We start from the raw sequence: 18,732 nt of genomic DNA, 5'->3' as shown, positions 1-18,732 counted from the left end.
AGACACTTAAAAGAAAAACCAAATAGGACCCCTGACCCTTCTCAAGAGAAAGCCTATGGATTTTTAACAAGTTTTAACGCACACTAGTATTAAAAATCAAGTTCGCTTACGGTCACCCAATTGTTTACAATTTAGTTCCTTTATACGAAATCCTACCTTACAGCGCGGAAATCAAATGCAGTTTAATATATCGAATTGATTCAATAGACAATAATTAAATAATCAAACCTAGACGGACTCCTTACGAAGAACTAAATCTAGCAAGATCAAATAATAAAGATCTATCAATAACCTAGCACGTTACAGATTTAGGTTAGCAGCACACTTAGGTTTAAGTAATTAATAATTATTATTCCTATGATCTTAATGCATATCAATCATAAAATAGTCAAAAACACAAAGTAGATGACCTAATAGCAACCTATCATAATGACAAACAATAATCTAGGCAACTATGGAATAATAACAATTAATCAAACAATCCTAAATATCCATATGCATCAATTTAATATGATTAAACCTTTTACTAAATCATAAAAATCATAACGATAAATAAATCCCAAATCAAAACACAACGTCAAAATAGATTCATCATAAGCCTAGGTAGTCTATAATTTTTAGCCTAACATCATAAAATAAAACAAAACAATAATAAAGGAATTCATGGTGGAAAACAAAAGAAACGAAAGATTAAAGGCGATAAAACCCGTGGTCTTCGTTCTTGGATGATAAGCACGCCACCGTATGATTCCAAGCCTTCAAAACCTCCAAAAGATCACCTCTTGAGCTCCAAATTTTGTTTATGGTTTTCAGGTTATGATTAGGGTTAAGTTTATGGGTGTTTATATAGACTTTTAAGGCCCATAAACTTAAAATTAGTAGAAGATTCTGTAAATCTAAGCCCATAAACTTAATATTTGTAGAATATTCTATAAAACTGAGCCCAAAGTGCCGCGCGACGGGCCTTCTCCCATTTTGCTTGTTTTCGCCCTCTTTTTGACATGGTTGAAACCCGGAACCTAAAATATTCAAATAAATTAGTAATATACAAATTCAAATAAAAACCGAACGAAAACTAATAAAATATTATATTAAATATACAAGGGATTTATATATATTTAGCCTTATATCAAATACTTCTTTAGGAATTTATCTTGGAGTTCGTCCCAGGTAGTGATGGACCCAGGGGGAAGGTTTTCAAACCATGATGAAGCTCGACCCTCAAGAGAAAATGGATAAATATGAAGGTAGATAGAAGCACGAGTGGCGTTGGCGATATGAAAAGTGTCGCAGATGCAAGTGAATTTGTTTAGATGGCTCGGTGCGTCCTCGTCTTCTAGTCCGTGAAAAGGGGAAGAATTAGTGATAGAATTCATGACGTTGGGCGGAATATGCCAGTTACTAGCATTGGGCATCGCCGGACGTGTGATAGCAGACTGTCTCCCCATAACTCCCTCATTCGCTTTCGAGTGAACCGTACGCCTAGGAGGAATAGCGTCACCCATATCTAAAGTGGAATCTGAAACGTGTACCTTGCTTTCGTGTGGAGCATGTGTAATCTCCCGAAGCTCCCTACGGCGCTCACGAAAATCTCTATCGGGTTGGTCAGAAACAGTGAACTCTGGTGGTCCTAGTGAACGAGAACGTCGCATACGCTAAAAAACAGATAAAATAGTGAGAACCCAAACTTATCCCTAAAGCACACGAAGCACAGATAGCAATTAAGAGCAATTAAGCAATAAAATAAAATCTAATTATTTAAAATAAAACTAAAAACAAAGAAATAGAAAATAGAATCTAATTCGCCAATTACCAAGTGTCCCCGGCAACGGCGCCAAAAACTTGATGTGCCTAAAATAGTATATAAAAATAATGCTATAAATCAGCCTAGCACAGCGAGTAATAAAAACCTAGAATACCCTAAACCAAACCACTAGCAACAGGCAAGTGAACCTATCCGGTGTAGAATAGCTATGGGAACTCCGGGAATATCGAACCCTAGAGACACTAATTAAATTAACGAACTTAGATTCTAAAAGCTAAATAAACTAATAATTAAGAAAAAGATTCTTTTTGGATTTTTATTTATTTATATTATAAAACTAATTATTAGTTAGACTAACTTAACCTAATAAATTAAACTTAAAATTCTAAGACTTAGACGAAAACACTAATGAGAAAGGCGTTACCTAGGCAAGGAATCCGAATTGTGATGACTCGGGCTTTTATCGGTTACGGGAAAATACTATTGGAACCGGGAATCTAAATATATGAACCCTAGGAAACCTAATGGATCCCTAATCACTCTCAAGGTGTCACCTAAGAGGAAATCCTAAAGATCATGTAAAAGCACCGGCTTATTAGCTCACCTGTCAGTTCACCAATTATGATTAATTACCCTAAAAAATAGCTAACCCGCCGGTTTCACTATCTCAATGCACCTAAGTACACGGGGTGGTCTAGAAGAGATTTAAAAGACACGGGTAAACCGTGAAACTGGGGAAAACTAGACAAACTTCCTGTCAGACAGTTCAACCTAAAACCCTAATAACAAAGACAAACCCGACAACTAATCACCCGTCAGATATCTAAGCAAGTAAGAATATAAACTTCTAATAATATGCTAAACAATCAGTTTCTATGGTGAATGAGCTCAATAAACCATAAACAAGTTGCAAACACACAGTAAACAACCCTAACATGCACCTATAATCGAAAGACATTCAATTAAGCGACATGTGAAACATTCAATCAAGCACAAATCAAAAGTAAATACGCATAAATAACATCCAATAAATCTGATCGAAACTTTTAATTAACCAAAATCCAATAAACAATTCCCGAAAACCGTTTAAACCCTTAATCAATCACAAAACATCAATCCAAGCCCAGATAACTAAAAAGGTTTAGCCAAGAATCATGCCCAAGAAAATAAAGTATATAAGTTCAACACCAAAGTTCATAATAAAAAATAATAGAATTAAAAGTAAGACAACCGTGTTTGGATGGGTAGATGTGAACCCAAACGCTCTCTACTCGAACCAATGCCTTTCTTTCTCTTTCTCTTTCTCTCCTTGCTTTGCGGCTGCTGTGTGTCACCAAAATCTTCTGTTCGTAGCCCTCCACGAAAAATATAATAATAATGTATATTAGATGGCGGCTCCAAGGATTTGGCTTCTGTCTCTCTCCAATCAAGCCCTCAGCTTCTGTCTCTCTGCCTTTCTTCTATGTAGGGCCGGCTAGGCTCTCTCACTTCCACCGAAAAATAGGATATATAATGCACAATGGGCCGCTTCTGTATTTCTCTTGTCCAAAGGTGCGTGGCCCTGCCCAAAACAAAAGAAAGACTTTATTAATAAATATTATTATTACTATTATATTATTATTATTATTATTATTATTATGAAACTTCACTTTATATGATATTTTCTTTCTTTTTTTTTCTTTTTAAGTATTTTATATAATTATGATTATAATAATAATTAGTATTATATATCAACTGCTCGACTCTTCATTCGTCGGTCTCAACTTTAGCAAAAGTGTTTCATTTTAGCTCATTGTCTATAGAAACCATTAAACTCACATCTGAACCAATATTAATAGTATTCAATAAAAACTTGGCTCAAAATATCTAAAAGTATAGGGAATATTTACATAATAATATGTATATTTTAGACCACATCACGGATCAAACCCGAGAATTATACAAACTCTACAACGTGCATGCCGTTAAACGAAAATGTCGGGTGCTACATACTAATATAACAGTTTAAGTTATAAAGGGCGATGTTTTGGGAAAAGAGATGGATAAACGAACTTTTAAAATGTATTACAAGGCGCTAAATTAGAGAGATGAAACCCCGGCTTTTAAACAAACATTCATAAACGATTAAGCCGATTAACGAAATTTACGGGTGTTACATTAAGGCTCACGCCCAATCATTCACTAACATGGTAGCCCAGGTTTGAAACCTGCGGGAGATGGATATTTTACCCTTTTTTTTGTCAATTTTGTTAAGTTGACAATTTCATACCCCTAATTTTAACAATTTCGTTAAATTTAAGGCGAATTGGATTTTAATAATCTCAACTTAATGCAGTTGACCGATAATAATCCCAAATTAGAAAATAGCTGTCACCAGCCCCAACTTTCACACAATTTGTTTTTATTGAACCTCTGTTAAAAAAAACTTAATGACATTAAGTTTTTTCCAAGTTTCAAATTGATGTTTTAGGACTTTCGCTCGGAATGAGGATACGAATCGATTGACGTAAAACTTACCTTGAAACAGTGATCCAGACAATTTAATTTTTGTTAATTAAAAGTTTGCACACCGGAATTGAAGCATCCTTTAGTCGTTTGGACCACCGTTTTGATGTAAATTTTACATCAATCGTCTCGTATCCTCATTCCGAACGAAAGACCTAAAACATCAATTTTAAATTTGAAAAAAACTTAACGTCGTTAAGTTTTTATTTTTAACGGGGGTCCAATGAAAACAAACAGTGTGAAAGTTGGACCAGTGACATCTATTTTCAAAGTTAGGATTATTATCGGCCAACTACATTAAGTTGGGATTATTAAAATCCAATCTGCCTAAATTTAATAATAATAGCATGTACTTTTGATAAAAGAGGTCAGTTTGATAATATTTTTATCCATATTTCAATATAAATTTTAGTTAAGTCGTCTTCGTTTCTTCATGCACGACACATACCTTAGTGAGCGAACCAAACTGATTTAGTAATTTTATTATTTACCTAAATATTTGAAATTCAAAATTTTTATTGAAGTATTCTTGAAATGCTAAATTTGACACATTAGTTATACACATCGTTTACTATAGAGAATGACTATACTATAACGAACCGAACCGATACTGATTCTAGCTAATATTATATTATATACACACTCACACATAGTAAATAATAAAATTGACAATTAGTGATACCAACACAAAAAAAAAAAGAAAAGAAAAACAACTTTCTCCTATTGTTGAACTCGCAATCAACAGGTGCTATGGAGACATGTTTTGTGACATTCGCCTATTTTGTCGTATTTATAACCCGACCCATTTATATTTAATAAAAATTCATTCATTTATTTATTATTTCAATTTTTTATTATACGTTTGTCTTGTTTATGATTTGCAAGCACGAAATAAAAGCCGCGATTTATTCATTTATGTTTGTTAAAGTTTGTTTTGTTTTGTCCTCAGTTAGTTTGGTTAATCCTTTATTTATTTTGTTAGTTAGTTTGGTTAGTTCTTTTTTTTGTTTCCATCCACAAACCTCATGGACTTAGTAGAAATATTATCATAATCCTTCTTATTCCCACCTGGTCAAGATCGGGACATCAACACCCCTTTTACAATATTTTTATTTAAACATTTAATTTGATTTTTAACTCTTGGTATGTTACAACACAACGGTATAATTGTTAAGGATTCGGGTATTGAAAAACACACACAAACACAAATAATACTGCAAGAGAAAATAATAAACGATGATGACACACGAGATTTACGTGGTTCGGTCGGCTGACCTACATCCACGGGCTGCAACCAGGATACTTTTATTATTGATTTCTGCCTCACTAGTGATGAGGAATTACAAGTACAAGATATCTATTTATAATAACAAGATTAGGGTTAGCAACTTGTTCCCCAAGAAAACAATAACAGGCCTATAAATTAAAATCGGGTCATCCGTCTCTTTAATTAACTGCCAACAATTTAGTCTTCTAAAAGAACAGGCCCAACACCAATTGAGCCTCCATAACCCAACAATCTCTCACTTGGAGGCGATAATCTTCAAACTGCCTTCCACTATGATCACTTGTACCTCTTGTAATCTTCCTCGTCTTCCTGGTTGCAACTGCCTTCACATCAGTTAACCTGACTGTCCGTTGAAGCTCCCCCGAGCTCCAATACATCAGTCATGGCTACCACTGCCACTAACTCGTTCTCTATCCCTACCGGCTCCCACTTACACGAACTGCCGAATCCTGGAATACCTTGAGAACAAACAACACTCTCCATATTAAGCATGTAATCTTCTGGAGAGACTTTAACCGCTGAAATACCGGTTCTCTTAACCCACTGTCTGGTAACTCTGGCTAAAGCTTTGACTGGTCGACTGCCAGTGCTCCTACTGCCACAAAAACCCCTGACTGGTTTTTCTGAACCTTTTCTAGCGCGTTCAACCTGAATATGACATGTGGCTCTGGGTTTATCTCCTACAAAACAAACCTTCTTCTGCTCACTAAACTCTATGAACCGGACTTTGGTCTTCTTCTGAACTGGGTCGGTCACTCCCTCAGACGATAAACTGACCATATACAACGAACCCCTCTTTCTTCCTCGAGCTATGACAAGATTTCCCTTAACAACTTTCCACTGCCCATTCCCAATTTAACCTCATGCCCCTATTCATCCAACTGCCCAACATAAATCAACTTTTTCTTTAAGCTTGGAATCACTCTGACATCCTTCAAGGTCCATGAACCGACTGAAGTAACTAAATTCATGTCACCCATGCCCGTAATGTGACATCTGCCCCGATCCGACCCGACCCAGGTACCCGTTTCTCTGACCCGATCTCTCTTTTATTATTTAATATTTATACTTATATTTTACTTTTAATAATAATATATATTTTCCTTCCCGCCTCTTTCTCTCTCTTTCTTTCCGCCGTCCCGTCCCTCTTCCTTCTCTCTTTCCGCCTTCTTTTCCCTCTTGTCGCCGTCCCGCCCTTACGCCTTGTTTCCCTCTTCTCTTTGCTTGTCCTTTGGTTCTTCCCGCCTAAGGATGTCTGCAGCTCCACGCGCCAGACTCCTTACATGGAAGCCTGCGTGAAGACATCTTGTTCCTGCGATGCGTGAAGAGAACTCTTCTCGCAGCGCGCTAAGAATGCATGTTCTTCCCGCAATGCGCTAAGAATGTATGTTCTTCCCGCGATGCGCTTAGAATTCTTGTTCTTCACGCAGCACGCTAAGGATGTGATTCTTCCCGCAGTGCGCTAAGGAATGTTGTGCCAGCCTTCGCGCTCGCGCACTCAGCCTTCCCGCGCTTAACCCTTGTATCTTCTGTTTATTCCAGCCTGTATGCTTTTGTGTTGTCTTATCTTCTGTGCTGTTGACCTAACCTATCTAATGTCTGAATAGTTACTTTCGGCGCAGCATGCGTACCAACCCCCATTGGTTGGTAGAAAAAGTGACTGACATTATCTTTTGAGATCTGCTTTTGCCATGCTTGACCAGTACCTTTATCTGACCCGCCATGCCTGTTACTGTTCCCTGTCAGCTTTATCTTGCCCCCTGCAGCTGCCATATCTTTTGATATCTTTTGCTTTTGGAATCTTTTGCTTTTTGAGATCTTTTCCCCTTTTCTAGGGATTATGTCTCCTAGGGTTTTTCTATAAATAATAATAATATTTCATAACACATCACACACAAAACACTTAATCTCTCCTGTTCTCTTGCTCCTTGCTCTCTCTGCCGTCTTCCTCTCTGCCTCCGTCTTCCTCCTTGTTCTTCCTGCTTTTCCGGTAATATATATTATAATTTACTTATTAATTATGCTAACTTATAATCAAGACTTAAAACAAATCATTAAAACAATAATCTTATTTATAGGTTAACTTGTGCTTGTTTAAAGTTGGTTCTTGCTTTATCTATCACCGCATCGTTTATCATGTGAGTTATCTCGTATCTAATCCCTTTTTATTTTAAATGCTTTGGGATGTTCATGTGTTCATACAAAACTTGAGTCTTAAACTTGTTTATGAACTTTAGTCGCGCAGTATCCCATGTGTTGAGGACGTTTACTTGGCTGTCTATTTGTATGTGTGTATCATTAACCGCTTTGTTCGGCCTATTCCGCAGTTCCGTTGGTACCATTAGTTGAACACGGGAGACCTATCGTTTACGGCTTTCTTTGTTTACACTTGCACAGATGTTTTCTCGTTTTTATGCTCAATTGGGAGCATGGATTGAACTATGATCTATGAACTATCTTAGGCTTGATCACAATCTGATTACACCCTTGTTAAACTCTAGACATACACGTGTTGCGCGCAGATTTACTGTGATTATCTATGATTATCTATTAAACTTGATTTCTCACCAACACGCAAGTGTTTGACGTTTATTTTAACACATGTTCAGGTTTGCAGTAGCTGTTTTGGGAGCTTAAGGACACGTAGGAAGTTCTTTATTTTGGACCTAGATTAAAATGTATCAAGACAAGTTTTCGCCGTTCGAATATTATGATTTATAATATATTAATTTATGTTGTTTTAAGTTCTCTTGTTTACGTTGCGTATGCGCGAATGAATGTATTTATTAAATATTGACACCCAATAGTGTCACGAGTAATGAAACAATATGTGGCGCCCCGATGTATAATCCGCCTTTGGTCGGGGTGTTAAAGATTGGTATCAGAGCCAGGTTGACTTTAGGATAGGTGGTTAGACGTAACGGCCTAGAATACCTAAGAGTCCCTTCTCGCGCATGAGAGAAATCTCATGTTTGCGCGCTTATTGTTAATTACTCGTTATTTATGAATATGCTCGCGCTTGCGCAGTATATGATTTTATGTTTTATTTCGCGATATTTCGATTTTTGTTGAATTTCGATTTTTATTGATTTTACTTACATATTCGTTTGTTGAATTTGAAAATCCGAAAAGTCATGGTGATACATGAATAGTTGATTTTCAATTTCCATTTACGATTATGTTCTGAGGTTGGAGACTTGAAAAGTCATGGTGATACATGAATTGTCAACCTCCAATACTCATTTTCTTGTATATTTTATATTGAAGATTGGAAAGTCATGGTGATACATGAATCGTCAATCTCCAATACTCGTTTACTAGCTATTTTAAATTGAGAACTCGGAAAGTCACGGTGATACGTGAATTGTCGGTTCTTGATTCGAATTTGTTACCCTTATTAAGTCTGCATTTAAAGTCATTTATTTTACTTTAACTTTTGATAGTATCTAACTCTGCGAAACCAAGCTTTATAAGATTAAAACTTTGCGCTAAAACCAAGATATTAACTAAAATTTAAAACTTTTATAGAATGCCTCCGCTATCTCGCCGATTCCAGAGAAGAGAAGCCTCGCGCATGCGTAGACAGCAACGTTCCCAGGAAATGGCCGCCGCAATAGCCCAAGCTTTGAGCTAAAACAATGCTAATACCTCCAGTTATAACATTAAGTCCTTTAATGCGGGTAACCCTCCGAAGTTCACAGGTCTTGAAGGAGCTACCGTGATGCTCCAATGGCTTGAGAAGATTGAAAACACTTTCCTCCATACCCAATGCCCCTCAGAAAGACGAACCCTATATGCTTCCAGTGTCCTGGAATCCAGAGCGCTTACGTGGTGGAATGGAGTAGCTCATGCGCGTGGCGCAGAAGCTGCTTCCAGCATGCTCTGGGAGGAATTTAAGGAAATACTTACGCGAGAATTCTGCCCTCCCAACGAAGTTAAGCGCCTGGAGGAGGAATTTTGGAATCTTAAGCAGTACAGCGGTGAAGCGCGCGAGTACGCGACGCGCTTCCACGAGCTAAGCTTACTGGTCCCTCACCTTGTTACCCCTTCCCGCCGAGCCATCGAGAAATTCCTTGGGGGTCTCCCCATGGAAATTCAAGATTCTGTATGGGCCAGAAACCCAGTTACCCTCTCTGACGCCATCGAATTGGCCGCTGTGCTCAGCGACAACCATGTCAGAGCAGGAACCCTGTTCCTGCGGGGAACTGAGAAGACCAAACCCACCAAGACTGTCCCTGAACCAACAGAAACCAAACCAGAACCCTCAAACCATAACCAGAAACGTAGGCGCAGACAAGCCTATGCGCTTACCAACCCGCCCATTGTCCAGCAACCAATTTATCAACCAGTTTACGCGCCTAACCCACTGTCAACCTACCCAGCACCTCCTGTAGTCCACAACTATGCCTTAACCAATCCAGCACTTCCTGCCCCGCCAACTAAGAAACCTTACACAGGAAACCAACCCTTTTGCCCAACCTGTAGACTTCATCACCCACCTCAAGTCCCGTGTCGACAATGTAACCGATGTGGCCGCGTAGGTCACTCCGTTGAGTACTGTAGAACCCCTCCCTCCAATCCGATTGCGCCAACACCACCAGCCTACCCGCAGAACCCACAGCCAACTTACCAAAACCCACGACCCAGATCGTGCTTTAACTGCGGTGATCCAAGTCATTTCCGGAACGCGTGCCCAAGGCTACAAGTTCAGATTACTCAAGCGAATCCGGTGAACCAAATTTCGAACCAAGTGACGCGTGGCCGAGCTTTTAACATAACCGCGCACCAAGCGCAAGCGAATAACGACGTAGTTAATGGTACATTTTTACTTAACGGATTTTATGCATCTATGCTTTTTGATACTGGCGCCGATAGAAGTTTTATCTCTCGCGCCTTTGAGCGGAAGCTTGCGCGACCGCGCGATAACTTAAAAGAAGATTTTCCAGTTGAATTGGCTAATGGCGAAACTGTTTTAATAAACTCGGTAATTAAAGATTGCACGCTTAACCTTAACGAAAACGATTTTCTGATCGACCTCATCCCTATGCCTCTTGGAAGCTTTGATGTTATCATTGGTATGGACTGGCTCTCGAAGAATCGCGCCGAAGTTATTTGCGCCAAGAAATTGATTCGCATACCTCGAGAAAATGGTGATCTTCATATTTACGGCGAAAAACCCTCCAGTGGTCTTAAACTTATGTCTTGCGCCGAAGCCCAAAGACTCATGCGGAAGAAGTGTATTGCATTTCTAGCCCATGTGGTTAAACCCGATGAAGGAAAGAAGCTTCGCGATATCCCTGTTGTGCGTGATTTTCCTGAAGTTTTTCCTGATGATCTTCCTGGTATCCCTCCCGCTCGTGAAGTCGAGTTTCGTGTTGATCTTGTCCCTGGTGCTTCCCCCGTTGCTAAATCTCCTTACCGTCTTGCACCCGCTGAGATGCAAGAATTGGCCAGCCAACTTCAAGAGTTGACTGCTAAAGGATTCATTCGCCCTAGCTCTTCGCCCTGGGGTGCTCCGGTGTTGTTCGTTAAAAAGAAAGATGGATCGTTTCGCATGTGTATTGATTACCGCGAGTTGAACAAACTCACCATTAAAAACCGGTATCCCTTACCGCGTATTGACGACCTCTTTGATCAACTCCAAGGTGCCTCTTGTTTCTCGAAGATTGATCTCCGCTCTGGCTATCACCAGTTGCGCATCCGCGATGAAGATGTTCCGAAGACTGCTTTTCGTACTCGTTATGGCCATTTTGAATTCTTGGTCATGTCCTTCGGTTTAACCAACGCACCCGCCATTTTCATGGATCTTATGAATCGGGTGTGTAGGCCTTTCTTGGATAAATTCGTGATCGTGTTTATCGATGATGTTCTGGTGTATTCTAAGACCAAGGCCGAGCATGAGCAACATCTCCGATTGGTATTGCAAAAGCTTAGAGCCGAGCAACTCTATGCTAAGCTTTCCAAGTGTGAATTTTGGTCTGATGAAGTACAGTTTCTTGGTCATGTTGTAAACAAGATGGGTATTCATGTCGACCCATCCAAGATTGAAGCAATCAAGAACTGGATTACGCCATCCTCTCCTTCTGAGATCCGTTCCTTTCTGGGCTTAGCTGGTTATTACCGGCGTTTCATTTCGAACTTCTCAAAGATCGCTTTGCCTTTAACAGCTCTAACGCACAAAGGTAAACCGTATATTTGGGGCTCGAAGCAAGAAGAAGCCTTTCTGACGCTCAAGCGTTTGTTGTGTGAAGCTCCTGTTCTTGCGCTACCTGAGGGTAATGATGATTTTGTCGTGTATTGCGATGCATCCAACCAAGGTCTCGGTTGTGTTCTTATGCAACGAGGCAAGGTTATCGCTTACGCATCAAGGCAACTCAAGGTTCATGAAAAGAATTATACAACTCACGACCTCGAGCTTGGTGCAGTTGTTTTTGCCTTGAAGATCTGGAGACACTACCTTTATGGTACTAAGTGTATCCTCTACACTGACCATAAAAGCCTTCAGCATATCTTTGATCAAAAGGAACTTAACATGAGGCAACGCCGATGGAACGAACTCATCAGCGATTACGATTGTGAGATCCGGTATCATCCTGGTAAGGCTAATGTGGTAGCCGATGCGCTCAGCCGAAAACCCTGCCAACTTAACTGTATCTTGCCGCGCACCCAGCTTCACTTCGCGCCGATTCAAAGCAACCTTGAATCGCGTATTCGTGACGCGCAGCACGCATCCATCAGTAATGGTAACCTTCGCGCCGAGTTAGCGTGTGGCGCGGAAGCACTCTTTGTCCCTAATCTGAGTGGAATTCTCTGCTATCTCAATCGCATCTGGATCCCTTGTGATGAGAATCTTCGCGCTGATATCTTGAGTGAAGCGCACAAATCTCGATATTCTATTCATCCTGGCGCTGATAAGATGTACAAGGATTTGCGCATAACTTATTGGTGGCCCGGTATGAAGAAGGATATTGCTGTGTTCGTAGCTAGATGTCTGACTTGTTCTAAAGTGAAAGCTGAACACCAACGCCCATCTGGTTTGCTCGAACAACCAGAAATTCCTACGTGGAAATGGGAAGGTATAGCGATGGACTTTATTACCAAGTTACCTTTGACAGCAAGCAGACATGATAGCATTTGGGTAATAGTGGATCGATTGACTAAATCTGCTCACTTTCTGCCCATTCGTGAAAACTACCGTGTTGAGCATCTCGCGCAGCTTTATGTCAAGGAAATCGTCTGCCGCCATGGTACTCCTTTGAGCATCATATCCGATCGCGATGGCCGTTTTATATCTCGCTTTTGGAAATCTCTCCAATCTGCGCTAGGAACTCGCTTGGACATGAGTACGGCATATCATCCTCAGACTGACGGTCAGTCTGAGCGAACTATTCAAACTCTTGAGGATATGCTCCGATCTTGTGTTCTTGATTTTGGAGGTAATTGGGATTCACACCTGCCTTTGATCGAGTTTTCTTATAACAACAGCTATCATTCCAGTATCGGTATGGCCCCATTTGAAGCACTTTACGGTCGTAAATGCCGCTCCCCGATTTGTTGGAGCGAAGTGGGTGAAACTCAAATCACAGGACCCGAACTTGTTCAAGAGACAACCGATAAAATCGCCAAGATCCGTGATCATTTGCTGACTGCCAGAAGCCGACAGAAGAGTTACGCAGATCGTAGGCGAAAGCCTCTCGAATTTCAAGTTGGTGATCTTGTTCTCCTCAAAGTGTCGCCTTGGAAAGGTGTTGTCCGCTTTGGGAAGAAGGGTAAGCTTGCTCCTCGTTATGTTGGTCCATTCAAGATTCTCGCGCGTGTGGGAAAAGTTGCCTACAGACTTGACCTGCCGCTCGCGCTCAGTAATGTGCATCCAACGTTCCATGTTTCCAATCTCAGGAAGTGTTTAGCTGACGAGAACCTTCACATTCCACTTGATGAAGTTCAAGTTGATGAATCCATGCATTTCATTGAGAAGCCTGTTGAGATTATGGATCGCGAGGTTAAGCAAACCAAGCGCAGTCGTATCCCTATCGTGAAAGTTCGCTGGGAGTCCAAGCTCGGAGCCGAGTTTACATGGGAAAGGGAAGATCAAATGAAGATCAAGTACCCGCACCTGTTCTCTGCGCAACCTACTTCGAGATAAATTTCGGGACGAAATTTCTTAAAGTAGGGGAGACTGTGACATCTGCCCCGATCCGACCCGACCCAGGTACCCGTTTCTCTGACCCGATCTCTCTTTTATTATTTAATATTTATACTTATATTTTACTTTTAATAATAATATATATTTTCCTTCCCGCCTCTTTCTCTCTCTTTCTTTCCGCCGTCCCGTCCCTCTTCCTTCTCTCTTTCCGCCTTCTTTTCCCTCTTGTCGCCGTCCCGCCCTTACGCCTTGTTTCCCTCTTCTCTTTGCTTGTCCTTTGGTTCTTCCCGCCTAAGGATGTCTGCAGCTCCACGCGCCAGACTCCTTACATGGAAGCCTGCGTGAAGACATCTTGTTCCTGCGATGCGTGAAGAGAACTCTTCTCGCAGCGCGCTAAGAATGCATGTTCTTCCCGCAATGCGCTAAGAATGTATGTTCTTCCCGCGATGCGCTTAGAATTCTTGTTCTTCACGCAGCACGCTAAGGATGTGATTCTTCCCGCAGTGCGCTAAGGAATGTTGTGCCAGCCTTCGCGCTCGCGCACTCAGCCTTCCCGCGCTTAACCCTTGTATCTTCTGTTTATTCCAGCCTGTATGCTTTTGTGTTGTCTTATCTTCTGTGCTGTTGACCTAACCTATCTAATGTCTGAATAGTTACTTTCGGCGCAGCATGCGTACCAACCCCCATTGGTTGGTAGAAAAAGTGACTGACATTATCTTTTGAGATCTGCTTTTGCCATGCTTGACCAGTACCTTTATCTGACCCGCCATGCCTGTTACTGTTCCCTGTCAGCTTTATCTTGCCCCCTGCAGCTGCCATATCTTTTGATATCTTTTGCTTTTGGAATCTTTTGCTTTTTGAGATCTTTTCCCCTTTTCTAGGGATTATGTCTCCTAGGGTTTTTCTATAAATAATAATAATATTTCATAACACATCACACACAAAACACTTAATCTCTCCTGTTCTCTTGCTCCTTGCTCTCTCTGCCGTCTTCCTCTCTGCCTCCGTCTTCCTCCTTGTTCTTCCTGCTTTTCCGGTAATATATATTATAATTTACTTATTAATTATGCTAACTTATAATCAAGACTTAAAACAAATCATTAAAACAATAATCTTATTTATAGGTTAACTTGTGCTTGTTTAAAGTTGGTTCTTGCTTTATCTATCACCGCATCGTTTATCATGTGAGTTATCTCGTATCTAATCCCTTTTTATTTTAAATGCTTTGGGATGTTCATGTGTTCATACAAAACTTGAGTCTTAAACTTGTTTATGAACTTTAGTCGCGCAGTATCCCATGTGTTGAGGACGTTTACTTGGCTGTCTATTTGTATGTGTGTATCATTAACCGCTTTGTTCGGCCTATTCCGCAGTTCCGTTGGTACCATTAGTTGAACACGGGAGACCTATCGTTTACGGCTTTCTTTGTTTACACTTGCACAGATGTTTTCTCGTTTTTATGCTCAATTGGGAGCATGGATTGAACTATGATCTATGAACTATCTTAGGCTTGATCACAATCTGATTACACCCTTGTTAAACTCTAGACATACACGTGTTGCGCGCAGATTTACTGTGATTATCTATGATTATCTATTAAACTTGATTTCTCACCAACACGCAAGTGTTTGACGTTTATTTTAACACATGTTCAGGTTTGCAGTAGCTGTTTTGGGAGCTTAAGGACACGTAGGAAGTTCTTTATTTTGGACCTAGATTAAAATGTATCAAGACAAGTTTTCGCCGTTCGAATATTATGATTTATAATATATTAATTTATGTTGTTTTAAGTTCTCTTGTTTACGTTGCGTATGCGCGAATGAATGTATTTATTAAATATTGACACCCAATAGTGTCACGAGTAATGAAACAATATGTGGCGCCCCGATGTATAATCCGCCTTTGGTCGGGGTGTTAAACGTAACATCAAGAGCATCATTGTTCGCCAGTCTAACCTTACCAAAATCACCTTCCTTCAAATTCTGCAATTCTTCACTACTGTGGGTAGCATGAAATGAAGCACCAGAATCCATGACCCAGGAATCAATATTACCTTCAACACTAAGCACTAAAGCCTCATCATCTGAGTATTCTTCTGATGTGTTGACCTTTTCTTTTCATTCTTATCATTCGGACACCGATTCCTAAAGTGTCCCACCTCGTTACAGTTCCTACATACCACATCCTTCCGAGTCCTAGACTGACTCCTTTTCTTGTTTCCGCTCCCACTACCTCTGTTATTTTTTGTTCCTCTGCTGGCATGCATTAAATCACCTGATGATTCACCTGAATTTCTTCGTCTGACGTCTTTGCCTAGAATAAGATCCCGAATCCCATCAAAAGTGAATTCACTGGTAGAACTAGTAATCGCTGTAACAGTTCCCGACCAGCTATCAGGCAAGGATGATAACAGTAGTAGAGCCTGAACCTCATCCTCGAATTTTATACTAACCGACCCAAGTCTTGATAAAATCGAGTTAAAGTTGTTGATGTGCACTGTAACTGAAGTTCCTTCTTTCATCTTCGTGTTCACCAGTTCACGAATCAGGAAAACCTTATTAGCTGCTGAAGGCTTCTCGTACATATTAGACAAAGCATTCATTATCCCACACGCCGTGGTTTCCTTTAAGATGTTGAACGCAACATCCTTCGATAACGACAATCTAATAACTGCCTTGGCTTTCTTATCCAAAGTTTCCCACTCGTCTGGTTGTATCTTCTCTGGTCTTTCACCCAATACCATGTCCAAATCCTTCTGAACCAGCAAATCCTCCATTTGCATTTTCCACCAACCAAAGTCTTTACCATCAAACTTCTCAATCTGAAGTTTCCCACTCTCAGCCATTATCTCAAACTAAGAATTTCCGACTTTGGATCTAGGTAACAATATCAAGAAAAACTCGGACAAACAAAATAACCTCCGAAAATCACCACAAAACCACTCGGCTAAGCTGCCTGACAACCGCCAAAAAACCCGATGACCTAAACCCGTTGCACACTCACGAACCAATGCCAAACCTAAGCAATAATCAGAAACTGAAAAGAACAAGAAACGCATACCTGTTTTCTCCGGTTTCTTTCTGATCACTGATGGCTAAAAACAAAGCAAAAAAAAATTGCTTTTGATTTGTTGATCGATGTTCACTTGTTCACAATAAAAGAACAACCTTCCTTTTGTTGCAATATGGCGATGAAAGCAACAGAGACAAAAAAAGAACCACTGCCTTTTTAATAGATAAATATGGTGCTGTGTAAACTCACAAAAGACAAATAATGAAAATCAATTTCAATATCCTTTTGCCTTATCTTGGTGATGACCACAAATCGGTGGGGTTGTGAAGACCAACAACTTCGATAGAACCACCAGGATTTTAATGGCCGCTGCAAAAAAAAAAAAAGCCCTAGTTCGACCCCAAGTATCCTCTAGCTATTGTGTTTCTCCGGTGTGTAAACGTAACCTCGGCTCTGATACCACTTGTTAGGGATTCGGGTATTGAAAAACACACACAAACATAAATAATACTGCAAGAGAAAATAATAAACAAAGGTGACACACGAGATTTACGTGGTTCGGTCGGCTGACCTACGTCCACAGGCTGCAACCAGGATATTTTTATTATTGCTTTCTGCCTCACTCGTGATGAGGAATTACAAGTACAAGATATCTATTTATAATAACAAGATTAGGGTTAGCAACTTGTTCCCCAAAAAAACAATAACGGGCCTATAAATTAAAATCGGGTCATCCGCCTCTTTAATTAACTGCCAACAATTTAGTCTTCTAAAAGAACAGGCCCAACACCAATCGAGCCTCCATAACCCAACAATAATCACATGCTAGTGTTTAACGATATTAATCATTAGTTTAATTGTGTTTTAAGAACTCTAAATTGGTCATAAACAATGAAACGCAAACTGGACTTAATTTCTTCAAATTAGTTCGTATATATGAACGATTTCTATAAATTGAGACTTCTAAAACATTCTCTAGCCCTGCATGAATCATTTGGCAACATCAGTTTTACCAAACACACTCGCTGTAATCATTTTCAATTTTGGCCCGAGCTTGGAACGAACCAACCTCAAAACCTTTCAATTCTTCTTCTATCAGAGTAATTGTTTTGTGTTTGATGTTAGAAATCATGTCGTGATAATTAACCATCTATCAGTTTCAATTGATTAAGGGTTAATCACACTCAATTTGGGGAATTCATATTCAAGGGTTTATGTGAAAATTGGGGTTTTCTTTTTTCTAATTGTTGTTAAAAATAACATAAACCAGTTATTAACCAACTTATAAGTATGGTGCAAGTGGTTGTGTATTGTTTGTGTGGTTATGGGGACCCAGATTCGCATCTCCTCATGCCCACTTTATTCTTAAGTTTTATTTTAGTTTGTTTTATGATCAAACCCATGTTCGATCGTACCTTTAGACTAAAATTTATTTCATAGTTGACGATATACTTATTCGGTTTATATTTAATTGATGTTTACATAAACTATGCTCTTTTAAACCATTTAATATAAAGAAAATATAAAACCGTAATTTGTTAACGATATATTATTTTTAGTAGATATTATATAATATTCTTGACGCTTTTGTTTAAAACCGAACCAGCAACGAGCATAGTTAGTATATCATTATCATTATCATTATTATTACTACTACTACTACTACTATTATTCGTTTAATACGACACCGTTGACAAGCTTTTAAAATATTAAACTACATGCTCTTTCAGCGTGCCATTTATTAAACTATTATAGTTATTTATCGAACAATTATTGTTTACTTAATCGAATCCCCAAATTCGACACATGAAATTAAATCCCGAAAGTTGTCTTAGTTTCGTTTCGTTATTAATTTATTTTAGTCCTTATATATTTGATTAGGAAGACTTGTTTGAGAATCATCTAACCGTTCATTCAAAATCGTTCTTTGTTTATCCTCGCTCCAAGGCGAGTTTTTCATAACCCCTATTTACGCTTTATAATATTTTTGGGGGTGTAGCACATCTCAAATTTTATCCC

Source organism: Bidens hawaiensis, unplaced genomic scaffold (genome assembly GCF_021521415.1).
Source record: "Bidens hawaiensis isolate Kalapana, Puna unplaced genomic scaffold, B.hawaiensis_p1.1 tig00043690_1, whole genome shotgun sequence".
NCBI lineage: Eukaryota > Viridiplantae > Streptophyta > Magnoliopsida > Asterales > Asteraceae > Bidens > Bidens hawaiensis.
Note: the sequence above shows the minus strand (reverse complement) of the source record.